The sequence below is a fragment of the Rhinolophus hipposideros genome (genome assembly GCF_964194185.1).
Source record: "Rhinolophus hipposideros genome assembly, chromosome: 13".
NCBI classification, from domain to species: domain Eukaryota; kingdom Metazoa; phylum Chordata; class Mammalia; order Chiroptera; family Rhinolophidae; genus Rhinolophus; species Rhinolophus hipposideros.
In genome coordinates this window covers 73311402-73326175 of record NC_138059.1, presented here as the reverse complement: position 1 = coordinate 73326175, position 14774 = coordinate 73311402, and the positions used below count along the sequence as shown (strand labels likewise).

Here is a 14774-nt window from a genome sequence, read left to right as displayed (position 1 = left end):
TTCTCACCTCTGCCTGACCAGGGAACTCTGAGTGCGACTCTTCCAACAAGAGTTCCAGATGCTGGAGCCCAATGCCAACTGCAGGCACCTGCAGGGACCCGGGTGCCAACCAGAGACCTCTTCTTGCACATTTGACCACAAACACGGTGTGGTGCTATGACAGACACACAAGTGTCTGATGGTGGCCTGTCAACCACACTGAGCCTGTATGACAAAGCAGGGCTCTGGACAAGACTGTCAGAGCAATCATTTCCCTAAAAGCTTGTATGCTCCAAAGCTGAGAGGTCAAATAAGTTTTAACTTTTGTGCCAGTTCTGACTAATTGATGGTGGCTGCTGAGAAGAACGTGTGGACAAGACATCTAAAACCTACCTGGGCCTCAGGGTATAAAAAGGGCTGCAATTAACCCACGTCTGCCACGAAATGGGAAAGGGCAGATCAAGAACGGTGTCTAAATGTCTATTTACCACCTCTGTGCTAACAGAAGGTACAGAAATGCTCCACGTTACAAAGGAATAAGGTATTAAGTCTGCAGCGGAAGCCAGATCTCTAGACATACAGTCCATCTGCCAATGTACACAAATAATGCTGTGTATTTAATGCGTTGTACACGGTTAATAGCCGGTATTTGGAATCTGACACTGTCCTAAGCACCTTAGCATGTTTAACCCTCACCGCCTGCCTGTGGCGGTGCCAGTATCATCTCCATTTCATAGGAAACTGGGCAGGGATGGATGGAGTCACTTTCCCAAGATCTTTAAGCGAGAACGTCTGGGAGCAGGACGATCACTCAGGCTGTCTGATTGAGACCTTGCGTTTTTAGCAGCACAGTATATTTGTATCATTTCCCTATGTGCTGCTTGCTGGCCAGTAGAAGACCATCGGATTCACCTCAAAGTTGAGGAAAGGCTCCTTCACCCCGCTGGTGGAATGTGCCCGTGATGAGTCCATTTCTCTGGAGTAAAAAGCAGCTTTCCCGATCGTTCCTGTGATGCCCCCTTCACGGGCGTTCACACCCAGTGGAAATCTCTGGCAGGTAAGACCCGTTTCCAGTTAGCACCCTCCGTGCGCCTCATCCCAGGGACAGGTTAGTTAATGATGGCTGTGGTATCAGCCAGAATTGCGGCGGCAGTTTTGACACTCACAGTCGTGACTTGTGCCACACTGGAAATGCAGGCTGCAGGGTCCGTCTCCCAGGGACAGGCTGTCATCTTGCACCTCTCCCAGAAGGACAGAAATGTGGCAGGAGGCATGGAAGAGCCTCCTGGCAAGAAAGGTCATGGCAGCTTTTCCTGGGAGACCTGGAACACTTAGTCCGACAGCCCTGGGGGCATGGCCAGGGGTAGGGGTGGCCAAAGCGGAGAATAGGGTCACTCTTCCTCCATGATGATTCCAGAATTACCCTCATCATGCGTCATATGGGAAGGCAGTGCACACAACGCTGTGGATCTTTCCACTAAAATCAGAAAAACGATTTTCTGAAAAGATACTTTCAAACTCAATTCTCCCCTGTTGGCAGATTTGCTCAGGTCAGTTCCAAACCTGTGCAGCTAGAGGAAGTCAACAAACGAAAAGCCAGGCATGGCTGCTCCGCGGTCCCTTCCCATTGTCCTACTTAGTTACTGGCTGACAGCTGTTAAATCCTGCAGAGCAAACGCACGTGCCCACAGTGCAGACTGAGGAAGCGGGTCATCAGTCACTTACCCAGCTTCAGAGCTCAGTCTGCAGTCCTGCCTTTGCAGAATTCTGATGTCATTTCTCTTGCTTCCCTCCATTTTAAATGAAGAGCTCTGTCAGTACACTCCTGTGTGGTCTTCTGATGGCCACTGGACAGTAGTTGTGCAGTGAGAATGCTGCTAAGTGACATAACACACGTGGTCACAGGGCAGCCCCGGTAGGCTGACAAGAGCAGGTGACTTTGTCCTCACCCAGTCACACCCGTTCAGGTGCCAGGTGCAACCGCCCTCTCCCCCACCTCCTCTTAGGGAAACAACTTGAAAGTCCTCAGTCTAAGTTGTAGCCGCTGTCTGATGCAGGCACGGGGGGTGACTTGTGTTGGCAAACATTCTGCTTGAGGGAGCTCCTGCAGTCTCCCCAGTGACACGCTTGCCAGGCAGATGAACCTCCAGCCCTGGTAACCTCAGACCCCCTCAGAGCCGGCTTCTTTCCCGCCTCACATCTTTGAAAAAATTAAATCCTGGCACAAATGACCTCAACTGCCACATGCTGACAGAACGGTGTGATGCCAATCGCCTGCCGGGATCAGTCATGTTCCTTCCTCCTGGACGTGTTGAAAGTGCCACCTGACTGGTAGGGCTGCCTGGGACAGTCCCTCTAATGTGACAAGCTACAGGCTTGTCACAAGGGCATGAGTTTGTGACTCCAGGTGCCATCCCTGGCTGGGCTGACCCCGAGTTCACTGGGCAGGAGGGGCCATGACCCCAGACGTGACAGATGCAGTCTCCTCTAAGTCTCCACATCTCCACCATGCTGAGAGTGCACTCACTGCTCTCTCTGCCTACCTGAGTTATTAGTAAACAGGAACTCCGAAGAACACTCGCCCTGATGAGTTACTTCTTCCTGAAAACACTGCCGTCCCTGGTTCCTGTAAAGTCGCCTCTGCTAGTTCCTGACTTCAAATACCAGCGTGTCCTGGAGCTCAGGTCTTGGAATTCTTCTCTTTCTATCTTGAATGACTCCATTCGCATTCATTCTCTTCCAGCCTCAGGGCTGTGAACACCACCCACGATGACTCATCAGGAAGCACCTCCATCCAGCCCTGTCCCTGAACTCCAGGCTGTCTTCAGCTGTCCGCACGACATTGCCCCTCAGCCGTCTAACACACAGCTCAACTCTAACATGTCCCCACGCGAAACTCCTCATCGCTTCTGTGGCCCACCCCAACCCGTGCCATGAGTCGTGCTCATGTCACCTCCTGCAAGGTCACGTGCTCCGACGCGGGTCTAAAAGCCTCGGAGATGATCTGTAGTGGACGGCCTGGCCGCCATCAGTGCCTCCCTCCACCCCGCCATCCCCAGGTGGAGTCCAGGTGCCCCCCTCTTGGACATGCACTGGCCTTGTAACTCACTTTCCTCATGTGACCTTGTGGAACTTCCAACCTACATTTTCCAGGGCATGGGCAGCTTGTTCCTTTTTGAACTCAGTCACTATGTAAAACTGATTATCTGAGACCTCTGTGCTGTGACAAAACCTGAGCTCGCCACATGGAGAGGCCGTGTGGAGAAAGACGTTGGGCCCCGCGGCTGTTCTCGCTACCCCACTCAGGCACCAGCCGTGGAACGCACACGCCATCACAAACACCGCACAGAGTAGGGCCGCTCGAGCCACCTCAGCCCAGGTGTGCATAGGGCGCACAGTCAGTTTTTTCTAAGCCGGTACAGTTTATCTAGCGGTAGATCATAGTGCCCTTGACTCTGCTCTTCCTCTCACCGTCCACACCCAACCTGTCAGCAAGTTCGTTGGCTCTACTTCCAAATCCATTGGTGCCCATCACCTCCTCTGGGTCTGTGTTCAACGGGCTTCTCAGCCAGGTCTTCACCGACCCCCAACTCAAAGCAGCCGCACTCTGATCTTCCCGCTCCCCCTGCCGCTTTCCTTGTTTTACTTTTTCTGTGACACCTCCCACCTCCTCACATATGGTTAGTTTAATTGGTTATTTTTGTTTATTACCGTGTCTCCCTGAAAATAAGACATAGTCGGACAATCAGCTCTAATGCATCTTTTGGAACAAAAATTAATATAAGACCTGGTCTTATTTTACTATAAGACCGGTATAATATAATATAATATTATGTAATATAATATGTAATATATAATATAATATTATATAATATAATATGTAATATATAATATAATATAATATAATATAATATAATATAATATAATATAATATAATACTGGGTCTTATATTAATTTTTGCTCCGAAAGATGCATTAGAGCTGAGGGTCCGGCTAGGAAACACGATATCACTTGCTTCATACTTGAAGGCAAGGTCTGGGATTCTTGTCTATTTGCTTAACCAGTGCGTACTCAGAGCCCAGAACAATGTCCAGTGGTGTTAATCACTGGTGAGTGACTCAGTGATTCTCTGTTTCTTTGTCCTCCAACAGACCCATGGAGAATCTCTAATACAGGCAGAGTTGGGTCAATCCTTGAGCCAGTTCTGTTCATAGAGGCTTCTAGATGAGTTATCCTTGCAGGCTGGAAACCGTGCGGTCCACTCAAAATTGCTGAGATCAGAAACTGTTCTCCAAGTCTCCTCCTGCTCCACAGACTGGCTGGGCTGACCCCACGAGACCCTCTCATTCTGGCCTTTGTTTCTCCACCAACTTGGGTTGCTTCTAAAATTTGGCTTCTGTCTTGACTCCTAGTAAGTTCCAATGTCTGCCGTCCCCAGATCCCTCATGGAGACCAGCTGACCGGGTTGCCCAGCTGCCTTTCCAGCCTTTTCCACTGAAATTCCGCCTGGACCTTTGTTCTCGAGCTCCTCTGGCCAGATTGTCCATCTGTAACCGACTGTCCCTCCCCCCACACCCCCCCCCATGCTAAACCTGGGTTTTGCTTCTTCCGCGTTACATTTGAAAATATATTTGATTTTTCAGTTGAAATGGATGCTGATATTACTTCTTTCACAGTGTGTCTGTGTACTATGGGTCAAGTGTTTTAACTTTATTACACTCAATTTAGTTCATAGTTTCAAATATTGGTTGTACAACATTTCTTTTGTCAACTCTCTAACCATGCAATTTGTTAACCTGAGTTTATATAATAAAGAGTAAAAAAATACGAGAAAACGACAATCTTTAGCAAACCAAGAAATTAGAAGTTACAATGCAACTAAACTTCTAGAATTCTCCTGCTGTCACAGTGTCATCTCCACCCTGTGGTCATGGTTTTAGTAAGAAAAGTGCTTAAAGTACCTACATCAGCTGCTCAGCCATTCGGTCCAGTCCAGTCCAAAATGCTGTTTCACACACGATTTCTGTATTTTGTGGGTCATCCTCCATTCTTTTTCGAACTCAGCTATCCGTTGGTGGGTCACGTCTTAAAACAGAGCATTCTGACACATCCTTACGCTCAGACTCAGGAGCACAGCTGTCCTGCACTGAGCGTGTCACTGCTGAGTTGGGGACACAAAACCTGTCCGTCTTTCAGTCACGTCCACGTCCGTGCACTAAGCCTCTCCGCTGGGCTTTAACAGCCATGTGACTGAATTACGGCTTTAAACACAACGGGGGATAGTTGCTGTCCAGCAGGCGCCATTGCCTTGGTACTGGCTCACTAATCTGTAGTCGGAACAATGGCCATCACCTGATTACTTATTTTATGGCACACTTAAGGGCTCATCAGTTTTGACTTTTTCATTTCTGGAAATGCGATGGCTTCGGCGGCCCTCCCTGGCACCCTGAGCGTGTCACTGCTGAGTTGGGGACACAAAACCTGTCCGTCTTTCAGTCACGTCCACGTCCGTGCACTAAGCCTCTCCGCTGGGCTTTAACAGCCATGTGACTGAATTACGGCTTTAAACACAACGGGGGATAGTTGCTGTCCAGCAGGCGCCATTGCCTTGGTACTGGCTCACTAATCTGTAGTCGGAACAATGGCCATCACCTGATTACTTATTTTATGGCACACTTAAGGGCTCATCAGTTTTGACTTTTTCATTTCTGGAAATGCGATGGCTTCGGCGGCCCTCCCTGGCACCCTGCTCCTTCTGCCCCCCCACCCTGCAGGCTGAGTGCCTGAGCTGCTGTGCAGTGAATGACCGGCCACTCCCGCAGCTGGCTCTGGCTGTGGCTTCCTCTCCACATGGGCTGCTGGCCTGCGTAGACCTGTGAGACAAATGTTAATGGAGTCGCCAGCCTAGGAAATGGACGTTTCTAATAACCATGGTGACTAAAGGAGTGCAGTTCTGAGGGCTGTGTCTATTGAGCTGGTTTGCACAACACCAAACACAAAATGTCCCCACTGCTGCCTGCTTTTGGGGGAAGGTTATCAGCTGCCACTGGAAAAATCTGACTTTCAAGGAGCCCTCGCTTTCTTTTTTCTTTTTTGGTTACAAAATCCTCATTAAAGAAAATCTGCATTAGGTATTAAGGTTACCCCCCAAAATACCATCCACATTCTCACTAACAACAATGACAGTTAATACTTTGTTCTATATTTTGTTTTTTTTAGCATGTTTGTTTCACTTATTAAATAGTTTTGGTTGTCTGTTTATATGATATACACTGTTTATATAACTAAATGCTGCGATACAATATGCTATTTATATAATTTTACTTTTTTTTTCCACTGCTCAATCTGGAATGTTTTCCCATGTCATAACGAACACTGTGAACATTCCATCTAATTATGGGCCATACCCACTATTGCATAATATTTTGGTCAGTTCAGATTACTCAGTAGTATAAATAAAACTGCAAAGAACATCTGGGGAATAATTTCATTTTTTTCACATTTAAAAAATATTTAGGATTATTTTCTTAGATATACTTTTAGAAATAGAATTACTCAGTCAAAAGAGATAAACATGTTAAAATACTGGATAGAGTTTGAAGAAAAAAAAGGAATAAACTTGATAAAGTACCTATGCCTCACATTAGTCTCTGGATTAGAAAGGAAATAGCAGAATCCCAGGATGTTACAAATGGGACTACACTAAGAAATGGTTTAACTCAACTCCTTCATGTTTTATGAGAAAACTGGGCTTAAAAGAGGCTGGCTGCTTCTAATCACCTAGATGGGGTGGGCAGATGGTAGCAGACCCACCCTGGTACTGCAAGTTTCCTGGTTTTCAATCCAGCTCCTCCTAGAAGATGACTCTGCCATCTTTCAGGACTGAGCAGTTCTGACACATCAGCAGAGATTTTCCCAGAGAGATCAAACAAACATTAGCGAGCAAACTATGTAGCCTCTAACTTCATTTGCAGTGTAACAAATATGGTTGACTCAAACGAGCCCCTGGTCCTTTTGTCCCATAGGGGCTCATTTTGTCCCACAAAGACCATCAAGGAAATCTGTGTCAGTGCTAGGAATTGGAAGGAGAGCCTTTTGACTCGGAGTATTCTGGTTTTCAGCAGTCCCAACAAGGATGGATGATTAATTGTGCTATCATTCCATTAGAAGGAAAATTTGAAAGTTTAATACAGTTAATTAATTTCCAAAAGAACGAATTTTGGGGAGAAGCATTCATCATGTGTGGCTGACATAATCTAGTGGGGTTTTGCTGCTCTGGTTCCCTCATTTGTCTAGACATCGAAAAAGGAGACATTTTTGCTTCCCTTTTAGTACTTTCAGTTCAATCAGAAAAATTATTCTTGCAAGGACACCAACAGTTTATATTACTTTTACCATAAATTTGTGGACTGCCTTTTAATTAATATTTTTAAAGACAACAAAGCTAATGAACTTATAAACTTTACTTTTTTACTGGGTAGAAGTTACTCATCATCAAAACTTCAAAAAAATCTCTCTAGAACTCAACATATTCTCTTAGCTTATAATTTGTCATCGGTATTTTCACACTTAAACTAACCAGGAGAAATACAGTTTTATAAAGATAATAGAACCACAGCATTTTATGAAGTACTTATAATGGGGTTAAAAAAGTCATTCACATTGCAAAGGTGAGACAAGATGACAGAGGAAATGAGCTGTCGGATTTCTCATTAACCCATCACACCCATCTATATGATAGATATTCACTCTATCTTTTCTCCTCTCATGTTCTGTATGGGCTCAGACATTCTTCCACATCACGACGCCTTTCTTATCACTATTTTTTTCTAGTTTGTAGAAGATAAGAGTGAGCGGGGTCACAGAGCGCGCTGGGTGCGTGATGGGCGCTCACAGGGCAAGCCTGAATCAGAGGAGCGGTCAGTGAGGTCGTATGAACCCTCACCCCCTGTGGATGCGACTTTATAAAAGGGATCGCCTCTAAGTCTTTCGCAAGCCAATCCTTACCACTGTTAACTGCACTTAAAAAAAATTAAGGCAAAAACCTAAAAACCTAAAACTCAATACTCCCTCTTGAAAATAAGGCAAGACACTTCCCTCCCCTCCTTTTTCTTTGAGCATTTACTTTAGAAAATTTGTCATAGTAAGGACTTTCTTCTCTCTTTGAAGATACATAAATCCTTTCTGAAGATTAGGTAGGCCTTTAAAATGACCTAGGCATATCTGTTTTTGAGAACCTGGGGACTATCTCTTCGAAATGTGAGCATCAAGGAGAGGGTGCCCGCCCTCCCATCTCCCAGTTTCTGTGGGAGGGTAGGGCCTAACTTTGGTGGACACCTGGCTCCAAGTTGCAAAACTACCACCTGTCCTAGAAGTATGAGAAGTTCAATCTTCCTCTGGATAAATCCAGCTGCCGTTTGGTTAACACAGATGAATCTAGGATGAACCGTGAGTGACAAATGGTGCTGCCGTTTGGTTAACACAGATGAATCTAGGATGAACCGTGAGTGACAAATGGTGCTGTCCCACCCGCTTACTTGAGGCTCACTTGGTTATTGTTTACCTCGAGAACACGTATGGGGTAAGACCTATCTGCTTCACTGTTTCAAAGGGTGAGGTATCTCTCTGTCTTGGCCATCTCCAAGTAGACCACCTATGATATGTGTCACATTCTGGGTTAGTGTTTACCTAATACCAAAGGTGTTTTCTTTCTCGACTACCTTTGTGGAGGGGATTTGTGGGCTGGGAGAAGATTGTTTTTAATTATATTGAAAGCAGTGTAAAGAGAGGGTACCACTCCCACACGAGGAGTATTTCAGTCTTTATTCTAGTTTGACTCAGTTAAAAATAGAACTTGAGACACATTTTGGTTTTCACAGTCCCTTCCATGTAGCCACATGGAATGAGAAACATATCCTGGACTTTGAACATAATGTGTAGACTGAGAAGATAGAAGGGATAGGAGCGCCTGGTGCATAAAAAAGGACTAAAGTAACTCTTCAACATCAAAAAGAACCAACTTATAAATACATCTTAGGTTGGAAGTTCAAGGCCCTAAATTCTCTACTAGGGGCTGTCCTAAAATAACTGGTCACTGGATCTAAAGATAATGACAAAAAAAAATGTATGGAAACAAACTAAATCAGCACTGACACTGAAGACATTGCATGTTGTGAACCAGCAAGGGCAGTGTCATCTGGAAGATAAAGTCTCTTCTTCCCAGGGAGGAACACGGGACAATGACCTGAGATATGAGATGCCTCACCCTAGTACCTGCTCTCCCCAACCCCTCCCAGCTTCCACCTAATTCTTGGCTCTTATTATTTACCTCTGTTTAAAAATTAGTGCATGGTTTTGCTTTCTTTGATTTTATCATAAATTATCTCCACTGAAACAAACAGAGCTGTTGTCTTTCAAAAAGTCTTGGGAAAGGATTTTCTGCACTAAGGAATTGTATGTACCACCATCCAGTCTCCTTTTACTGCCACCACACTCTTGCCATATTCGAGAAGGTATTTGTGGATGTTTATGCATAAAAACATAACAGAAGATTGCAAATAGGCCATTTTTTAACCTACCAGTTAAAAAATGAACTGCCTGCAGTAGAACTATTTTAATGGGTATTGTGTCAGCATTTCTTCAAACATTTTAAATTAAAAGGTTTATAAATTACATTTGCTTAGTGTGAAATGAGTGACATACTATAACTGAACATAATCTTTTCTAAAAAATTTTCTTCTTTAGGCAATTATAGGAAATGTTAATGTGTTTAGTTGACTGTAAATTTTAGCAGCATTATCATAGCTCAAGGCTCATTTAAAATAACTTCTTTAAATATTTTATTATAGACCTTTTGCATTAAATAATCATAATAAGAATAACTAAAATTTGTGGAGTGTCCGTAACAGTTCCAGGTTCCTTAAATATATCATCTTTCAGGAAACTTTTATTCTTCCTTTCGGAGCCAGTCCTGTCTAACACTTTTTTTCCACTGAACATACTCATATAAAACAGTTGCACAATTTTAAACCATCCACAAAGCGAGAGTGTGGGACCTTTTCTGATTCAACAGCAGTTCAGGTTCTATTGGGAAGTGTAAGTTGATGACGAGTGCTCACACTCAGTTACCCAGATGTGTGGATATTCAGCTTCGAGTGTTACAAGTGGACAATTTTGGGTATTTTCTCTTGTGGATACTGGAAACCACACTTTTTCATGCAATAATTTGGTTGGAAAGATTGGCTCAGGGGCAAAAAGACTGTGACGGCCACACAGACCCACAACAACCTCCTCACAGTTGACCCTCAAGGGCTTGTGTCCACTTCAGAAGGACAGGGTGTAGTGCAGGGGAAGGATGAACCTTGACCCTGACATCCTCACACAGAGCCCACTCCTGGATGGCTTTCTCAGTGGCCCACTTGACGGGGTAGGCAAAATGGAAGCCTCTACCAGTGCAGACGGAGCCATCGACACTGGAAGAAGTGGAATGTGTGTTATCCTTGAAATTATAAAAGGAGACAGAAAATACATAAAACAATCAATAACTAATTGGTAAACATTTCTCAGCACACAGGGCGCGTCAATGCAGCCATGGCCGGGAGACTTTTCCTCCATATTGATTTTTGCTATTTAGCATTAGCAGAAATTAGCTTCTATTGCTTTTGTTTCTATTCAAGGCTCTAGGGGACATTTTGTGTCCTCTGAGAGTCCCCCTTTCCCATGACATAACAGAGTCACCATGAACGATGATGACAGGATTCCTGTGGATCAAGGAGTAAACAAATCACCGGTGAGATTTTGCTGCAGAACCATGTTACCTGGCCCATCTCGGCAAGGTTTCTGATCACTGAGGTTCCTATCATGGCACCCACATTCATGGCTACCGCCACTGATTGCAGTGACCTTAACATGGTGCGACTACAGGTTATCCTGTGACAGTCTTATAGTTTTGACGTTACTTGCAGAGACAACCTTGATTCCCACAGTTACCTTTGTGGAGTGGAGTGGGAAGTTTGCTATGAAAGGCATCTGTGGAAGAGCCGTAGAGCATAGTTGGGGATGATACCCAGTAAGAGCTATGCAATGAGCGGGGTGAAACGCTCTGCTTTCCGGGTCCTCCTGAACCGTGCTCCGTGTGACAGGGATGGTGGCCTTTAGGTGAAAGGAGGCCTGGACTTAGTCAGTTCTGATCAAGCGTCAGCTCTACTCATGTCAGAGAAGAAAGCTCTGTCTCCTCTACAAGCGGAAGCAACACCATCACACAGTTCCTCTCATTGAGCAATGATTTAGCACTACTTGGCACTTGGCATCCTGGGAAACTCACTTCCTGAGGGAGAGTAACTATTTCGGAGCACCACAGATGCTGTGTGATGTGCACGGCACATCTGAAGCAGCGATTTATTAAAACTTACAGGATTTTCACCAAGAGAACGCATTTGCTATCCACCATTTGGACTAGGTCCAATATTTATGGAATGCTTACAAATGACTAATTGTGGTTTATATACAAAGAGCCTCTAATGGGAGACATTTTTATTACAAGTGCTATTTTAATGAATTGTCTGTCTTTATGAATTCATGTCCAAGATGGAAATCATTTCTTTTTGCTTCCTTCCGCCAACCCTAAGCCTGAGCGGGCTGCTGCTTGTCATGTCTTTCCAGTTTCTTCCATCAGTCATGGGATCATTCCCCCCATTGCCTAAGCTGGAAACCTTGGATGTATCTGGGACGCTCAGTCCTCCTACACCCCATTTTCAATCACTCACTGTAGGCGAATGGCTCTTGGTGCCTGCAGACCACAGACCCTATGGTCTTAATCTGATAAGCAGGCATTTGCGATCCTGACAGCCAGGGTCATTGTCACATTCCAGTGTCCATCTTTACAAGTGGATTATTTTAGCTCCCACCATGATATGCTCTTCCTGGTCTGCGAGCCTGTGACACGCATGTGTTTCTGGGCCTGGCGTGCCCTTCTCCCTCTGTCTGCTGACTGAATGAATACCTGCTTGTTCAGAAGACAGCTCACGTGTCATCCAGACATTCCACCCTTCTCCTCAGCATAATCAGTAATACTCTCACTTCCTTTCTTCTAGAACCGGATGCATACTTCATTTATGTCCCTTATTTATATGTCCATCCAATTCATGTATAAGACAGTAAATATGTTGCAGCTTCACTATGTTTTTAAACCATTTTTGTGCCCTCCGCGTATACCCTGTCAGTTTAGTACATGACAGAGGCTTTGTGCAGGCTGTTTGGCCATATCAAAATCCTCTTACAGGAAGTAACAAAGCAAGTGATGCCTCAATGGGCCCTCCATGCAGACACCGCTTTGCGATTGACAATGGAGAGAAAATGGACCTAGGTGAGGAGGAAAGCTTGACAGCAGACCATTTACATCTCCAACTGAATAAATGATCCAGAGACACAGCAGGTTAGGGCACGAAGGAAAGTCAAAGGTTACCGAGAATCAGACCCATTAATTACTTTTATTTTCTTATGCTCGCTCCTTGTCCTGCAGCCTGGGCATTTTCTGTCATTTGCTAAGAAGCCCACCTAATGCAGAGCCCAGACTATAGTAAACACACAATAAGTATGTCTTGAATGAATGAATGAACGAATGGTATTATTCCAGCTCTTTCCTTTTACAGATAAGGAAGTGCCCAAAGATACAAAGAGGAAAGCAGAAACCACCCCCTTGCAAGCGGCTGCTACATTCATACTCCCCGCACCCTCGTTTTTACCCTATAAAGAAAGTGATACAACTATTATGTTAGATAAAGAACTTGAAGCTCTGAGCTCGTCCCCTATGCTCATGCAAATCAGAGGTAGTGCTTGTTCTTATGCGACGCACAGAGTACAGTCTTTCCATTGCCGCCTGCGAGTCACAGAGAGAAATCAAACTGGTTATAGGTTTCTGCCTTCATAATCGTACTGTTTAGATGGTGGCGGGTGAATAACTAGGGGAGCTGTGATCTAGTGGTGAGATCTCCAGACTTGATGGCTGGAAACCAGAGGTCAGTTCCTAATCTTGTTACCTTACTGCAGGCAAACCCTGGACTGTCCCGGGAGCTTAGTTTTCTCATCTGGAAAGGCAGCCTGTGGGATTTGTATGCTGAGCAGACGAGTAATGACTACGAAAACACAGCTGGTCTACACCTAGGTCAGGTGTCATTATTATTAAGCTTATGTAAGACGGAGAAAGCATGCAGAAAAGGCTTTCTCAGCGACACGTTCACTCTTTTGTTCCCTTTGTTACCAGTTGGTAATTGCAGTGCATCCCGGCCTTCATTTGTGTCAACAGATGAAACTAAGATAAATAAGCATTTCCCCAGGAATGTGAGTCGTGTACAATATATCACATTTAGATGAACTTCTGCTTCTAATTCTTTTGAATTCACAATTCAACATAACTTAGTAATAGAGAAATAACAGTTTAAAAGACATTTGTTTCTTGTCACAAGCTTCTGTTTTCGTAAGGAAATCAAAACACTCCAAGAACAGGGAAAATAGGAAAATTAGCATCTGCACAGATAGTGGTAACTCTTTGATAAGAAATGAGGCCTTCGGCAGTTTGTTCTGTTAATAACTGAAATGGGACTTTTCAGATGTTCTGTATTAGCTGCAGCTCTGTGCATACATTTAAAAATGAATCTGATCAGAAATAATTTGCATTTCTCAGTCGTGTAAACACTGTCTTTTACTTCAAAGTACACAGAGGACCATTTGCCTTTTGTTGGGGATTTTCTCTCTACCCTTTTGTATCAATACTGCCTAGGACCAATTATTAACATTTGCTAAGTCCCACAGGTTTCCAGTTTGATGCAAAAATTAAGATTATAATGAAATAAATTCACACTGCCAAAATAAGAAGAGCAATTAAGACACATTCCCAATATATCTTTAAAAATCGATGACGGTCATTCGTTACAGAGCGTTGGGACATCAGGCGTGAAGAGGACCTCAGAAACAATCTAAGAGAGGCAGTGAGTGCATGGAAAGGAGACAGGCTAGTTTTCAGAGAACACATCAAGGACACAGCTCCCAGCTACCTTCTGAGCACTCTTCTTCTACATAGTGTCAGAACATAATCAATTTTGACGTGTATAACTCAATTCTCCTTCATCCAAATGAGATCAGGAAAAAAGGGGGCTTGCTGGATGTGGAGAGTGAAGAGTGGTGATAAGGATCTGGGAACGGACTGGATAAATTGGATGATAGGCCCTCTCTCTAGGCTGCAGCGGCTGGCTAAGCCTTAACAAGACGGAATTTAGCCGGCGGATGCCCAGTCAGCACTTACGAAAACTGAGGGCAAAAGTATATGAAGTAGGACACATGGCTTAACAGCAGAATGTGATTTCCCCCCAAAGTGGCTGTTTTTAAAAAACTAAAGTTCCTTGGTTTTCTTTTATCTTCCCCAAATCGACTGAATTCGACCTAACCTAATAGAAGTACATGCAGAACAATAAAGGTGCTACATACAGTCTACTCTCTCTGCCAGGAACTGAGACAGTGGATGCAGACAGTGGGGCATGAAGAAGGGGGAGACCGGAACGTGAAACGGACGCGTTCAAGGAAGTGTCTCTGTCGGAAGAGGAAGACTGTACTGTTGTTTTAGAGAAATGGAGGTGAAGCGAATGTGTACTTTGCAAAACAAAAGAAAGAGGCTGCCTAATCCGGTAGAAAGACTTCGGGGTTTTGACCTCAGAAAGCCCGAGTCTGACTGAGTACTGTGCCATCCTCTGTCTCCCAGTGGCGGGACCCCTCAGACCCTGTGTATCAGGTTCTTGACCTGT

General features: G+C 44.6%; 1 protein-coding gene across 19 annotated transcripts in view; it reads right to left on the bottom strand.

The window, feature by feature from the left end:
* The window catches only part of RALYL (RALY RNA binding protein like), a 498623-nt gene that overhangs the window by 80887 nt on the left and 402962 nt on the right, over positions 1–14774 (bottom strand). The gene's annotated exons all lie outside the window — the stretch shown is intronic.